We start from the raw sequence: 16,142 nt of genomic DNA on the forward strand, positions 1-16,142 counted from the left end.
AAAATTGAAGTTATTTGTAGATATTATGAACATAAATAAGCAGAATGAACAGAACAACTATTAGAACTAATGGGAGGTAAGAATGATTATCAGCAATAACCAATAAGAAAATTTAATTGGAAATTAGACACTACCTTCAAAAGCTGCTAAAACTATAAAGTTTCTATGAAATAACCCCTCAAAGAATGCAAAAACCTTTACAGATAAAACCTTAAAACTATTTAAAGGACTCATGGCCTGAAAATAGGGAAAAAATTAAACAAGACCCAGAAAGCACGAAGTTTAAAGTGAAAACATTGCTTACTGGAAAATTAAAAAGTTCTTTAATTTGAAGGACAGCAGAGGAAATTAACAGACAGATGACATATTGGGAAAAGATGTCTAAGTCCAACAAGAGATTGACATATAGAATACACAAACAGATCATGTCATGTCAATGAGAAAAAGACAGGAAACCCAATAGACAAAGGGGCAAAGGTTGTAACGTTTAGGCAATTCACACATGAAGACACCTGACTGGCTGACAAGCATATGAAGACATGCAAATCAAAAAAGGCAAGTTTAAAATACAAATTAGATTCTACATCAGAATAGCAAATATCAGAAAATAGAAAATACCAAATTTTAGTGAGCACATGACAACTCTTGAGCCCTGCTATTTAGAGTGTCAACTGGTGGGGCCATTCTGGAAAGAGTTATGGAAAAATTTAGTAAAATTAAAATGTGTGTACCTATGATCATCTCATGCTTCGTATTTCCCAGAGGAATTTCACATATGTCCAAAGGAAGACATTATTGTTTGTTTATTGTGGCCTTGTTTAGGGTAGGCATTTGGATTGCTTTCAGCTTTTGTTATTAAAACAATACTGCTATGAATATTCTTGAATGTCTGCATATGTGCTATAGGATTTTTTTTTTTTTTTGGTGAAATTGGATCATAAGGAATATACATCTCCAACTTTCAATAGATGATCCTTTGTTTTCCCAAATGGTGATACCTATCAAAATTCTCTCTAGCTGTGTATAAGAGATGTGGTTACTTTAGATTCTTGCCAACACTTAAGATTGTCAGATTTTAAAAAATCTTGCCAATACAGCCAGTGTGAAATGGTATCTCAGTGTGCTTCTAAGTTTCATTTTCCTTATTACCAAAAAGTTAAGTAGCATTTTTATAATTTATTGGCCATGTGTGCTTCATTCTTCTGTGAATCACACTGTGGCAAAGAATATATTCTGTATGGTATGTCATTTAAAATTAGTTGAATCTTGTTTTATGACCCAGAATGTGTTCAGTTTTTGTGAATTACTGTTTCTGCTTGAAATAATTCTCCACTTTTTGGGCAAAATGTTTTATACATATCAATTAGGTAAAGATGATTAACTATATTGTTCACATCTTCTGTATCCTTACTGCTTGATTTTGTGAGCTGTCAACCACTGAGCCTTCAGCTCTGCTGGTGTGTTGATGTATTTCTTCTTGTAATTCTTTTAAGTTTTGCTTTATATAGTTTCATACTGTATTATTTAAATTGTGTTTAGAATTTTTATATCACTCGTGAATTAACCTTTTCTCATCATGTGGTTTGTCTCAGTGCCTTTTGCCTTAATGTCTACTTTGGCTGATATTAATATAGTACATCAGTTTACTTTGGTTATTTGCACTGTATATATATTTTTTCATACTTCTAATTTCAACTATTTATTATATTTGTCACAGGCTTCTTTTTAAAGCACCGTGTAAGTAGATTTTACTTATTTTTATCCAATCTGATAATCTTTACTTTTAAACAGGTTTATTTTTCCATTTAAACTTATATAGTAATTCATATTTTGTATTTATTTCCATGTACTAATGTTTATTAAAACATCAGTTTATGTTTTTTATTTGTCCAACTTTTCTGTGTTTTTCTCTTTTGCAATTTAGGACTTTCTGAATCCAAAGATCTAAGTAACATGATCTCAAAAATTTTGCCATTATTTCTTTGAATATTGTCTCCCCAAAGATTCTCTGTTCTCCCCTTTAGGAATTTCAATTTAGCTTTTGTAGATATTTCCACTCTATCATCGCTTTCATATTTTACATCTCCTTGTGTCTCATTTCTGCATTATGCAAAATATGCTGATGTACCTTCCAGTTTGTTCTTTCTTATGCTGTATCTATTGTTTAACTGCCTTTTAAATGTTAATTTAAAAATTTTTTTCATTTCTAGAAGTTCTGTTTGGTTCTTTTTTCCAAATCTTCCTTTTCATGTTTTAGTCTTTTGTTTCTTATTCATATTTTAAATTCTCAGGCACGTAGCTAATTGTGGGAAGCAAACCTGGGAAGCAGGATTGGGAGATTGGAGACAGTGAAACAAGGAAGGAGGGAAAGCCAGTACCAGGGTGCTCTCTGGACTGATCGCCACTGTGGGCAACTGGGACTCAATTCCATGACCTTTGGAAGAGCTGGCATCTCAGGATTGTCCACTAAATGAATGAAAGACTGGGGCACTTATCCATTGGTTTTCATAGCCCATCGGTCAAAAGGTCGACCCAAGGATGATAATTTGCCCACACTTTCAGATACGTGTGCACGAGTGCCTAGCTGATTTCTGAAGACATCCTAACTGACATCACAGAGAGCAAGATGCGGTGCAGCTGAAGCAGAGCAGTACCAGGGTACACCTGTCACTCTAGTGCACAACTGCACTATCTGGTGTCTTTGAGGGTTTGATTCTTAGGATTACGGTTTCTACTGGCTCTACACTCATGACACTTTATTTATGTGTTCTGTGATAAATTCTTATTCTTTGGCAATTCGTCTGTGGGAATTCTTTGAGAACTGACCCTAAGGTTGGCTCCTTTAGAGTGGGGCTGCTTTTGATTCTGCCGGGAACCTGCATGCACCACCGACCCAGAACCATTCTAAACCCTATTCCGAACCTGAAGTTTCTTTGGTCCCAGTGAATTTGGACTAGAAACCCAAATAGAGGCTGTTTTGTGGTTATGAATCCTGAGGAGAGTTTTTTTTTCTTCCTCTATTAGTACTAGGGATTAAGAAATTAGCCTTTCTTATTATCTCTAATGTAGGAGGAAGTGGATCTGTGGGTCACTGCGGTCTCCCATTAGACTCCCCACCTCGGTCAGGCCCTGGATTCTGACTTGGGTCTCCACTCCCCACAACCCTGTGAAAACCGAAAAGCGAGGTCCTCAGGGTTGGTGGATATCACAAGTGAACACCGTCTTCACGGTTCCGCTGGCCTCTCCAGGTCCACGTTTCGTGTCATTTTTAGGCACCTCAGTATTCCTTACTTTCAAGCCAGCTTGTTAGCATGTTTTTAAAAAGTTTTTTCCCTTTTAATTGTATGCATCAATTTTGGGTGTTTTCCGGTGAGAAGGTCAGTTGGGCTATCTAGGCTGTAACGCTGCCTGAAATGGAAATATTCGTTATTGGTTTTAGTTGGAAAAACTGATGAAATTTCTCTGAATTCAGGAGGTCTTCCCAAATTCATCATTACTGCCACACAATAATCAGACCACAAGCTGGAAAATCAGTTTGCCTCAGCTGGAATCTCAGTTCTGACATTTACCAGCTGTGTGGTCACAGGCAAGTTTATCAACCTCCCACTGCCTCAGTTTTCTCTTCAGAAGAACAGTGCTTCCTTCATAGGGTTATGATGAGAATATAATAAATTAATATACAAAAAGCACTTAGAAGAGTAGAGAACAATAAGTGCTCACTATCCTTTAGCTGTTACTATGACTGTTATTACCATGCCTCCAAGCTTACCTCCCAGCCCACCTACTGTTTCACTGCCCTTTGACTGAACTGACTGCGTGTCAATATTCTTCTCAAAGCTCTCCTCCAGCTGGTAATAAGTGGAGATCATTCTCAAAGATGACTTGTCCCATCACTTCGGGAGAATTTTCAGCCTTGCCCTCTACCAGACCCCACTCACTTATTGCTGCCTCCGCATCCACCGTTTCCTTATCTAAAGTGTGGAATGGTTCTCTGTAGGGAGCAGAGGGACCCTGACAGTGCTGTCCCACTCAAGACAGGACTCTCACCACTGCTCTCCCAGCCTGACCCAGCCACCCTAGACTAGCAGTAGACAGCAGCTCCAGGAACAAGATTTCCAGCAATGGGAAGACCATCAGATCTTAAGTCTCAGTCCTGTGACTTACTGATGATGTAATTGATGTTACCGTCTCTACTGACTGTTTGGTGTTTTTGGCGATAATTAAAGAAGATGGAGTGCTTAAGATCTTGGTAAAGCCCTAAATTGGCACAGGCATCAAGAGGTTGGGAACCCTTGTGTAAAGGATAGGAGGCCATTAAAAACAACAACACAAACTTTTATCTACATCCAGAGCAATGGAGCACAGTGTTGATAGGTGTTAGTGAGGATAGTGGGTTATAGGACATGAGGCTTAGTTGATGTAATGTCATTAAACATGAACTGACATCACCACACTTAATAAGAGTGTACTCCTCCACCAGACCAGACGCAGTGATCATTAACCCATGCACGAGAGGCTAGAGTTTGTGTGTCAGCACAGAGTTCTCGGCTTTGTGTACTTGCTCCTCTAAGTACTTGTGACACTATGTCAAGAGTTCAGCGGCTGAATTTCACACAGGGCCGTGTGATTCACCAGGATTATTAGGATCCTCCTGGAATAACTTCCTTGAGTTGATTGCCTTTGACAGATCAGTTTGCTTAGATTAAAAAGCAATTGCTGCTGTCTAGTCAAATTTAAACACTTTGGCTAGAAGAAGCTGAACTCTAACTCTGTCCAGTCTATAGAAACACCTTGATGTAAAAAATTACATTGAATGTAGCAAAGAGAAAACTGAGTTAGCAGTCCTCCAGGGTATGGTGGTTTTGTAATAATGTGAAGGGTATCAATGCCAAACAAAAGTGACCCCAGGCATATGTGAGGGAGGGAAGAGTATGTCGCTTTTAATAGCAACTTGAGCTGTGCCCAGTGTACTGTGAAGGCGTTAACGGATGTCTGAGGTACCCCTCCACCCCACAGGCGTCTGACACTGACCACTGTTAGAATGGGAGTAGAAAGATTCATCTTCTGGGTGAACAATGGAAAGCATTTGGGGATACAGGCATCTCCCACTCCCTCCTTTCAGAATGGACCCAAGAACTTAATAGAAGAAACAATGCTATCAAGGAGAATGAAAGAGCAGTATGCTGAGATTTAAATCATCTTTTAAAAAAGTGAGTGGAATATCTGATTTAAGTAAAATTTAAGCCTGATGACTGAAATTACATTCCCAGCCTGCCTGAGCTATAGATAAAAAAAAGTGGCTGACATGACATTAAGCTGACATCCAACCCATCTCTGGTGGATCAGCACATAAATAAGAGTATTGAAACTTGTACGAGGAAAAGGAAAGTCTCGTACACACCATCCCTTCCATCCCAGCTTCCTTCTGTATTTCAACTCCTTGATCTCTGTGAATATGGAGGCTGAATGGGATGTTTAAAGTAGGGGAGATGAGAAGCCTGGCTTGATTGTTTCTTCTCTTCTTTCTTAGGAGACTAAGTCCCCTGAGAGCATCATCCTCATGGGACCTAGGCTACAGCTTTAATTTTAGTGAATCTGTGGAGAATTTTTGTCAACCCAGAGCATCGTTACCATGTCCATCTCTTATATTTATCCAGTTGTGTGACCATCGTGATGACCTGAGTGTAGATCATTTTCATCACCCAACAGAGACCCAAATATCCATCAGCGGTCTATCGAGCAGAACACTGTGAACCAGGAATCAAAGCCAGGGGAGGCCTCCACCTACATGGAGGATAGCAAAGATCGCCACAGCACCAGCCACCAGGAACAGAATTCCCAACGCTTCTGCCCACTGCATCTTGGTATCAGCGTCATCACGGAAAACACAACACAGACAAGTGCAGCATGGAGCGAGGGTTTTACCCACACAGAGAAGAGATGGAGCAAGATGAGCTCAGCGAGGATACACCGATCACTTCTGGCCAGCAGGGGCTTCCGGCTACAGACGCAGGACAATCACCCACACACACCCATCTCGTGCCACAGCAGAAGGACCTCGACCTCTCCCCTGTGGGGTCTCAAGCATTGAAAGCTGGGGGCACAGCCGAGGGCCACTGAGCAGAACGGAGCACCCACTGAGTCTGAAACAGGAAAACATATACCCACACAAGGCAGTAAGCCCGGCACAGGCTGGCTGGGTTCTTATCTCTTGGTAAGGAAGTGTTCCAGGCCCAAGGCTCATTCCTGTGTAGCCAGGGGAGGTAGAAAGACAGTGCACATGAGACTGCCTTTCCCAGTCACACAGACTTTTTTTTTTCTGTTCATTTGTATAAATAAAAAGTTTTTTAAATTAGGAAGCATACAGTAAGCATGGGGAAGGGAGGGCTGTGCCCCTGTGCCCCGTGGGGATGATGGGAAGGGACAGCAGTCCTGTGCCAGGCTGTGGAAGGACCACAGCTTCCTTCTGACAGCAGTATCAGGGCTGAGTGAGCTGGGAGGATGTGTCACAGCTGGAAGCCTTGGACTAAGGCATCTGTTCCAGTAGCCCAAGGAGCACCTGGCCGGCTCCTTCATTCACAGAGCCCTATGAGTCTGTCTGGCTCCTACTCCTCTGGGGTCCACTTGATCTTGGTCTCGAGGGAGTGGGACAGGAAGATGAGTCTGATGTACAACTCCTCTTCCAGCTCCAGCTCCTGTGTCTCCCATATCAGGAAGATTTCCTGGCAGAGTCTGAGGGTGGCAGCTCCCTGGACATCAGAGAGTGTGAGATAACGCTGAAGAAGCCAGGCACAAACTTGCCAGTAACCAACACAATAGTTGCATCAAGCTCGGTGTTCCTGTAGCTGGCCATAAAGCTGAGCCTGGGGGGGCTGACTTTGTCACTGAAGATGACCATGGGTGGTAGACTGTAGTCGGCTGGTCAGTCCAGCAGTCAATGACCCACCACTGGTGGAAGCCAGTGGTCCTGAGCTCACATGATCCTTCCAAAGATGGATGTGGGTGTCAAGGTTGTCGGCCTCCTCACTAGGCTGCGGCTGCTTCCAGGGGTTGGATTCAAGCCCACTGGGTGCACAGATATACTTGGGGAAGATGTTGGGGATTGTCACTTACTGCTCTGAGGTGCTTTTGAGCAGGCTGGCCAGCTGCCATGCCATAGTGCGGTTGGGGGCCAGGACCAGACTGTGCTTCTCTTTGGTGTATTCGTTGGTGCTGCCCTTGGCCAGGTAGCTCTGGAAATTCCAGGTAAAGCACAGGGTGATGTCAAAGGTGCCTTTGTACATCTTCCGCTCCATCTGGGTGCGGCTCGGCAGGCTGATGAACCACATCGCCCCAAAACTGTCCTCGATCTGTGTTGTGAAAGGTCCTTGGGGCTATTCCAGCTGATGAACAGCATGGCCAGCAGGCAGGGGTCAAACTGCCTCCTCTGCATCCTTGGCTTCCATGGTTATGGGTCCTCTCGGATTGGGGCTCTCCTTCCTTCTAAAACCAGACTAATGCTCTTTGTCGCGGGTCTTGAGCTCCACTGGGGCCTGGGCCTGTTACTGGCTTCCGGCTGGATGTCTTCCTCCGTGGAGCCCCCGCCTGGCCACCTCTGGCTCCTCCTGGCGCCCTGTGCCCTCCTTGATCTGGGTTCCCAGCTGGCTCCTCCTCAACATCCTTCTCCTTCCCACTGTCCCTGTCATGCTCCTTGGAGAGCGGGTCCTCCCCATGTCCCCAGAGGCCGTGGCACAGAAGCTGGGAACGTGGAAGAAGAGGGCCGTGAGCTGTACCGGGTCCTGCATCACAACACTGTCAGTGTCCTCCAGGCCCAGGACGCGTGACGGGAAATAGGGCTTGTTCCCTTAGCGCCGCAGGACCGCGCGGCTGTTCCAGGGGAAGAAGCCAAGCTGGAACAGGCACTTGGTGACCACTGTGACTTCGGTGAAGACGATGGCTGTCATCCAGATGCACTGGCTGGGCCATGGGATGGGCAGCCTGGCCTAGAGGGGACGAGCGTGGGCAGCACCAGGGAGGCGGCGAGGCGGTGACGACATGGTTGAGGGCGAAGACCAACTAGCGCAACAGTTACGGCAGGGTGGCCACACCCTGGTCCACCGCCTCCGGCAGCAGCCGCAGCGCTGGCCCCGCCCCGCCGCGAGCTGCTCCTCGCAGGGCGCCTGCGCACCCGGGCCTGGACGAGGCCTCGTGAGGCGCGTCTCAGCCTGTCCTCAGGCACCACCAGACTGGACGCTGTGCTCCGCGCGGGGCGGGCTTCTGAGAGGCCTGGCAGCGCGGCTTCGGCTTTGATCGCTTACAGCTGGCCGGGTGCATCTCTTGGCCCCGAAGAGCTCCCATGAGGAGGTGCCCTGCAGCCCGGCGCCGCGAGAAGGTGGGCAGCCAGCCCGTCAGCCCGTCCGCCGGGACCCGGCCCAGCACCCCCAGGAGCCGCCCGGTGCTCGGCACTCACTGCGGGCCCTGGCTCCTGGCTGCGGTCCAGGGGGTCCTGGAGGAGGCCACGGCCAGCCCGGCCCTGCCTAAGCGTCTCCTGCCTGGCATAGATGTGCTTCGTTATGGGGAAGGCCTGGAACGGGGAGGTGTAGACGGCCATGCGCACCAGCATGTTGTAGGCCCTCTCCGCCTGCCGGAACACCTTGAGCAGCTTCCGCCACAAGCTGTGGTAGACCTGGAAGAGGGTGAGGCAGAGCAGGAAGAGTGCGTAGAGGACCTTGTGGACGCTGAGGCCACTGGTGAAGCTGACCGCGGTGTACAATGCCCACACACACGCGGATCCAGCATTTGATACAGAAGCCTGAGATCTGCTCCCACAGGCTCTGGCGCAGCACCTGCGCCTTCGTGGGCTCTGTGTCTGCCACGGTGACCACCATCAGCGCAGGGGAGGCCTTCGCTTTCTTTAACAGCTTCTTTTTGGCAGACTGGAATAGCAGGAGCGAGGAGGTCAGTGTGCAGCAACATGGCACCCAGATCCAGGCAGGGGTAGCGGGTGTGCTCCAGCGCTCCCCTAGCTGGTGTGGGCTGACTGGCCCAGGGTCGCAGCTGTGGTTGCAGATCCATGACTTGCATGTGGCGCAGACCACACGGTGCCAGCCCACAGAGCAGGAAGAAGGGGAAGCAGAGCATGGCCGGCTGGTGGAAGCTGCAGTCCTGCCTGGATGAAGCAGACCCAGAGCAGCAGCACAAAGGTCAGCCGGCTGTGGTGGCTGATGCTCCTCACCATCACAGTGACAAGGGCACACATATACCACGAGGAGGTGGCTCAGGCTGTGCAGCAAAGGTGTCTCTAGATTCAGCCAGCCTGGGGCTGCTGGATGGGGCTGTGGCCAGACTGGTTGTGCATGTTGCAGTTGTCCTCCTCTCTGTCAGGCCCCGTGGGCAAGAGCATCGTGTGCTGGGCAGCCTCCTCTTCCTTCAGCCCTGTCCTGGTCCTGGGGCCACAGGTCCACGTAGGTGAGCTCCTCCTCCTCACCACTGGCCACATCCTTCCTCTGGTCCCAGGGTGTGTGCAGAGCTTCAGGAGTGAGGATCAGAAGCTCAACTCCAAGAACTTTTAGGGCCTGGAAAGTGTCAAGAGGTTGTGGTTCACGGTCATGGGTCTAGAGCAGATGAAGCTGGACGATGATGACACTCAGCCCTCTGCGACATGATTGAGTACTAGACTACCCCTCCCCCGCCCCCCACGGCCTCCATCTCCTTCAACAAGCATATTGGCACTGGGGCCAGAAGCCGCCCAGGACCGGGGCCGTACACCTGTTACACGGTAACACAGGTGTTCTAAGGTGAGCTCCAGGAGGACAGAAACCTGTGAGGCGGAGGGGCAAAAGCTCACCTGATCTTGAGGTTCAGTATGAATATAGACCATGAAAGTGGGGCCTCACGACACTTCTGACCTTTTGGGCTTTAAGCAGGAGGTATCAGAAAAGTTCCAACAGGCATAACCAGCTTGTGGCGGCTAAGCATTCACAGTGTTGCTGCTTTTTGATCCTTCGGTGTCAGCACTTCCTGTCATTGTGAAGCAGAATTCACCAAGCGTTGGGTTGTTCACCCACTGATAGAGAATGTGAGCTGGGATTACACCGTGGTGAGACAGGTTAGTGTTTCCCTACTGCTGGTGTGTTGTTGCCTTGGTAACCTTGCTTAATATAAGAGGAATTGCCCTGCCATTTTAAATAGTCATGATTCTGGGATTCACTTTAACTTCAGAGAAGTGTGCTGAGCTTCGCACTTACGAATTGTATTTTGTTAATGCTATTTGGGTGAAAAGTTTAACAACAGATTTTCTACAGTCATATTTAGACACTTAGAATTTGGTTTCTGGAAAGATTTTGGAGGTTATCTGGTTCAGGGATTTACTCAGCCGCCATTCAGTGCCAATCAGTTGTTGCTAGGCTGGACTGAGTGCCTAGTGGTGGTGGATCTTCCAATTTAAAAAGTTAGAAATGTGGAAATGTATGGGAAATCTCCAAATTTTTAAATGGCAGCCATAAATTAAAGACTCTTAAAATTCTGTTACTGTCAGGGGCCCTGCTCTTTTAGTTAATTTGTTTCTTGCTTTGATCTCAGCATGCTGTGAATTGGTGATAGGTGTAGCTAAAGAGTATCATTGAAGGAATTCTAGGAGATTCCAGGTCTTGCTAGATCTTAACACTGACACAGGCAAGGAAAAAAGTTATTAGCTTTAGCCTTTTAGTATAAATACTGACTATTTGGCACTAGATAGGTATTAAGAAGGTATGTCCCGCTTTAAGCTTTCACACTTGATTAGCCAGTCATTTACAAAGTTGGATTTTTGAAGACACTTTATGTTAGCCCTGGGAGTCATCCCTTTTTCTCAGCTAGAACTTGACAAAATGCTTTAAAATCAACCATCTATTCTCCTATTCAGCTCAAGTTTTAAGGATCGGTAGCATCTTCTGGAAGCTCACTCTCATAAAGAAGCTTCCTGGGCACATTGACATTCAAGGTGAATGGCCTGGGAAACATGCCCATGGAAAATCTAGCGCCATGATTCAAAGCAAAGCTCTCAATATATTTAAGCTACACTTGGAAGTGACTAAAGATGCATTTTAAAAAAATTGAGACTAGGTACTATTTTTTTGAAGATAGAGATAGAATATCCCTTGTGATCTTTTTCTCTTTGGCAGATCTTGGGATTTGATTTCTCTCTTCAAAAAAAGAGCTTGGTTGGACATTTTGCTCTCAAAAGTATTTTGAGCTTTTTTACAGATGGCTGGCATGGCCTTCAGTTTCCTGATTCCTTTCCTACTTGAGATTTCCTTCCTGAGGAAACTGTGTCTCGTAGCAGAAGAATGAAACCTCTGGCCCTATCCTGATGTTCTGGTGTGTGGTCAGTCTTTTTTCAAGTCTCAGGAAAAGGCAAGGTGAGATAGGCTCTGAACACTTCTCTTTTCTACCTGTGAACATGTAGAACTAGGAGCCTTTGAACCAACACAACTGGGTGTTAAATATATTTAGCCAAGTACCACAGTCCTTTTAAAATGGGACCATTTAATGGTGAAAATGAAAATCTTGAACAATCAGCCCAGGAGAATGCCTGATGCTGGAAAATGTTTTACTAAATGTGGTGTAAGACTCTACTGAAAGACTGAAGTGCTTTTACTTCCTTGTTTGTGACTTTTGTTTTGTACTCTGTTTAGGCAATATAGATTTTTCTCCCTTAGTGAATAAGCAGTTGAAGTATACGTTTTATATGCCTGTAGGTGACTGTGAGATGCTTCTAAAAATTAGCCAGTGGCAAGTACATTCCATGTGTGCAGCAACTTTTTGGCAGATGGACTTAGCTTAAAATTGAGAATATCCTAAATTGTCTTTCAGGATCATAAATTAATTCCATGTGGAACCCCACCAAACCTTTTGGCATTAAATGGAGCATGGTATTAATGTTTGAAATGTACATCACACTTGATGAGATGGCTGGCCTTTTTGATAAAAAGTGAGTCCAGAAGCTAGACATCTGGTGTTGCCGTTTATGCAAACTACATTGTCAAATTGCAGCACATAGGAAAACAGTGATCGTTGTTCTTTTTTGCTGCTGTTCCTCCCAGGAGCGTAGTATTGTCTGCTTGCTAGTCAAAATTATGTTAAATAGTAATAATAAAAAATAAGCTCCACGGGGTTTCACACGTACCATTACCCGTTGGTTGCTCTTACGGAATGTGACTCGTGATCTCTGCTTGGTGATGCTGCAGTTTCTTTCTTTCTTACGCACGTATGTAAGATCTGCTCAAAAGTTAATGGAGGAAGATGTATGTTTCTCAGATATTGACTTCCCTTTTACCACCTGCTTTTATTTATGAAAAAGAACATGTATTTCTTCCTCTTCTGAGAGTAATTCATTCCACTTAAGTTTGTTTTTCTGTTCTGGTTAATGTTTATTTCTTATTTTGAAGGTATTCTTTATAATTGTCCTCAGATTCTTAGTTTCACTTTTGTAAGCTTTTAAGATCTGTGAATTCAAACTATTATTATTTCTTTATCCATTATAAATAACCTTATGTGTTTAATGGAGCTGCAAAATACTTAAATTGATGAAGATAGTGTGGTGGTTTAAATCTACCATGATAATTTGGTTTGAAATATTCTGAAAGTGAAGTTAAAGAGGGTATATGCGATTTGATCCACATATCCTATCTATTCAGGTCAAATCTATAGATTAGAGTGGGAAAGAGGCACTGGTATTCATTCATCTCTCTTCTTCCCCCCATTCCCATGTACTTTTGTTAAACCCTACTTATCCTTCAAGCATCTTGGTATAGGCAGCATTAGTTACGTGTTCCACAAACTCCTTACTTAGATGCACAGTGGAAAACTTCCTTCATGCAATGTTTCTTTATATATGGGAAGGTTTAAATGGACCACCTTGGGATCATCCTTTCAATAACAGGCTGAAAAGACTCCCCCATTTTGCTACTGTCAGGGAGAACCTAGACCTGTGTTAAAGGAGGCAGTATGAAGCAATTTATAGCAATGGAATAAATCTAAACTTTATTGAAATCACTGTATTGTTCACCAACAAAAAAGGAGACTGTAATTTTGAAAACTTCTTCCAGTGACCGAACTGTCATTTGGCAGAATTGTCTTGGCCTACTATGAGCTGGTCCCTGCCCATAAAATGAAATCTCTTCATTGCTTGTGGTTGTAAGTTTTTGTTCTTTGATAATAAATCTAGTCCAAAGACATTTCTTTACTGTAAATTTGTCTCCACTGAAGTGCTCGTAAACAGTACCTGCTTGCATTACTGGTGGTAGAGCCAAGTTCTAGCATCTTGTAGAGTAAGCATATGCGCTAAGAATCAATATGTGTTTTATTAGCACCAAGAGACTCATTGGATTGATTTTTTTTTCTTTTTACCTTTATGGGCAATTGCTATAAAAAGGTAAATTAAAAAGTTAACCATCTGCTGCCTCACTTTTCATTTAAAATCTTTTATTTGATTACCCTTTCCAGGTAATCAATGCTTTCTATTTTGCTATGATGCTGGTTAGTGAATGAAGGTGGTTTTAATTTATAGCTTTTATTTATCTAACGGTATTGTCAGAGTCACAATCTTTATGCATCCTATTAGTAGTCTGGAAAATATTTCTTACTACATCGAAACAGAACAAAATTCAATTTAGAAATATAATTTCCTGCCATGGAGACACTTGATAACAGGGGGGAGATTAATGGAGCCCAGTGACAGAAACTTGATTTAAAGCAGTAGATTAATACTGCTTTATCAGCCTACACTGCAAGTGAATTGGCGCTGAAAGAAAAAAATCTGTTTGAAGTCGCTGAGTTGTCGGCTTGGTTGGTTGGAAAAGGTCTCTGGACATTTATTCTGTCATTGCTGAGTATTTGCTGTGTGCTTGTCTATTTGACAACATAGGAAGAAACCTGCACACAACACCAGACTTGCTTATTTTACAGTAGTAACATGTTTCTTATTATTCCTTTTGATCCCACAGGAAGCTTGAATGCTGTGGAGGTCAGCTCCTGACTTAAGGGGATTATACTCAGTAAATCATGTCAAAATTAACGGATAGAATTGCGCTGACACTCCAGTTTGGTTGGATTTAAGTAAAATGTTTAAATGGTATTTTTAATTGCAAAGCTCCTGCCCCTATATCCCATTATAAAGACTTTTTTCTATCCTTCATTGAAGTCATTAATTTCCTTTCCCAACTATAAAAGTGTGACTCTTCCAGAAGAATTTAAAGCAAATCTGAAGATTACCCAAGTGGGCTGAGATGCCCACTAGAATTGTTCTGAAACAAAATAGGGAGCTCGGTGAACTGTTAGACTGAGTACTAAAGGAAGTGGGTCCAAATTTTGATTTAAAAAATTTTTTTCTTCCTAGGAAATTAAAGTATTTGTATTGCTGGCATTAAATTTTTTAAACTTGGTATTTGTCTAATAAATCCCTCCTGAAAAATTAAAAAGAAATAGAATAAGTTCCTTACCCAGTAGCTTCACAAAAATGGTTACATGTTATTCAAGAGCTTTAATTTTGACATCATAACTTACAGAGGAATTACTTAGCTACCTTATACTGAGGGAAAGAGATACGTTTAACTATTTGCATTTGTTTTAACTGACTTCGAAATTTTGAAGAAATGAACTGAAAAAAATTTGCATTAATTTTTAGTAAATTCCGTAACAGAAAGAGTATTTTGTTAGAAGTTAGAATATCTGGCTTGTACTTCAAGGTCATTTAACAACTCTGTGTTCTTATGGACATTTTAAAACCACTTTCTCTTTCTAAGAGAGCTGAATAGTAATAATAATATCAGCCTTACTACATCACAGGGTTATTGAGGATATCAAATGAGACGATTTATGTAAAATGTTTAGATAGACGTATAAACAGCTATAGGAATATAATCAATTTTACTCAAAATAATATGAGTATGTACAGACTACTTTAAATACATTGCATTTAGGATTTTATTGGAGGATGATGCATCATTTCACAGACATCTGCCTTAATATTATGTTGATGTTACTAAAACTATCAATATTCCTTGGAATTGATCTACTGAAGGTTGTTTAGATTTTATTTATTTATTTATTTATTTATTTATTTATTTATTTATTTATTTATTTATTTATTTATTTAAACTACAGTCAGTTACAATGTGTCGATTTCTGATGTATAGCACAATGTCCCAGTCATTCATATGCATACATATATTCGTTTTCATATTATTTTTCATTAAAGGTTACTAGATATAGACATGTTAAAATGTGTGGAGAGTAATTACCTGTAGTGAACATCTCTTTGGAACTAAATACATGGAATAAATAAAGTAAAAGAAATTTAGGGCCAATTTGATTTGCTCATGGTGGGCTCACTGTACAATAAAAAAAAAAAAAGGTGATAATGAATGAAAGATAGTGGAGATGACAATCCTGGTGGACATGAGTTCCAAGGGCCCTGAGCCTGGTTTTGGGTGGCATTCTGTCTGATGTCATCTGTGTGGCCTTTTCAGTCTTCTTTAGCTTGTGGACTCTCTTTGTTTGGTGCTTGAAAAACTGCATCTGCCTGAAGGGACTTGTAGACCCTGTTAAAACTTCCTGGCCGAAGGCACATACCAAACTCCCAGGCAGAGCTTCTTAAAGTGGCTATACATTTACTCAGAGGGGAAGGACTTGCTGTCAGGAATTTAAAATCATTTTCAAGCCATAAGAATTTAGCAGAGAGGACAACCTAAAAGGATTTTTAATTTCAATGAACATGCATATGCTTTTATTCCGTCTTGTTTCACTGATCCAGCGGGGCCTTCAGCGAATATGCCCTCTTGACCTTTTCCTAGTCATCAAATTACCCTCATCCTGCTTTTTCTCTTTTGCACTTCCTTTCCCAAATGGCCTCTCTTTGGTGATGTAGTTTAAATTGTGCAGTGCCTACTCCAGACACTGCCACTTGGATTAATTTTAATCCCCTCCATTCTGATCTTGCTGGGACGTGACCATCAAGCCTGCTGACCTCTTGGGAGCCGGTCTGGGTTTTGCCTGGGGTTCATGGCATCTTCAAACATTTTATTTTTCACCCTTGGGGACACAGTATTGAAGATTTTTCTTCTCTTTTGTTTTTCCTTTTAAACTCCCTCCTCTCTGTGCTGAGAGTGACATTTGGGAGCAGG

At 43.2% G+C, this 16,142-nt stretch overlaps 1 pseudogene; it reads right to left on the bottom strand.

Moving 5' to 3' along the window:
* Positions 1–6,605: 6,605 nt before the first annotated feature.
* Positions 6,606–7,432, bottom strand: LOC105097157 (piezo-type mechanosensitive ion channel component 1-like; annotated as a pseudogene).
* Between the last annotated feature and the right edge of the window lie 8,710 nt (positions 7,433–16,142).

The sequence above is a fragment of the Camelus dromedarius genome, chromosome 6, assembly GCF_036321535.1.
Source record: "Camelus dromedarius isolate mCamDro1 chromosome 6, mCamDro1.pat, whole genome shotgun sequence".
NCBI lineage: Eukaryota > Metazoa > Chordata > Mammalia > Artiodactyla > Camelidae > Camelus > Camelus dromedarius.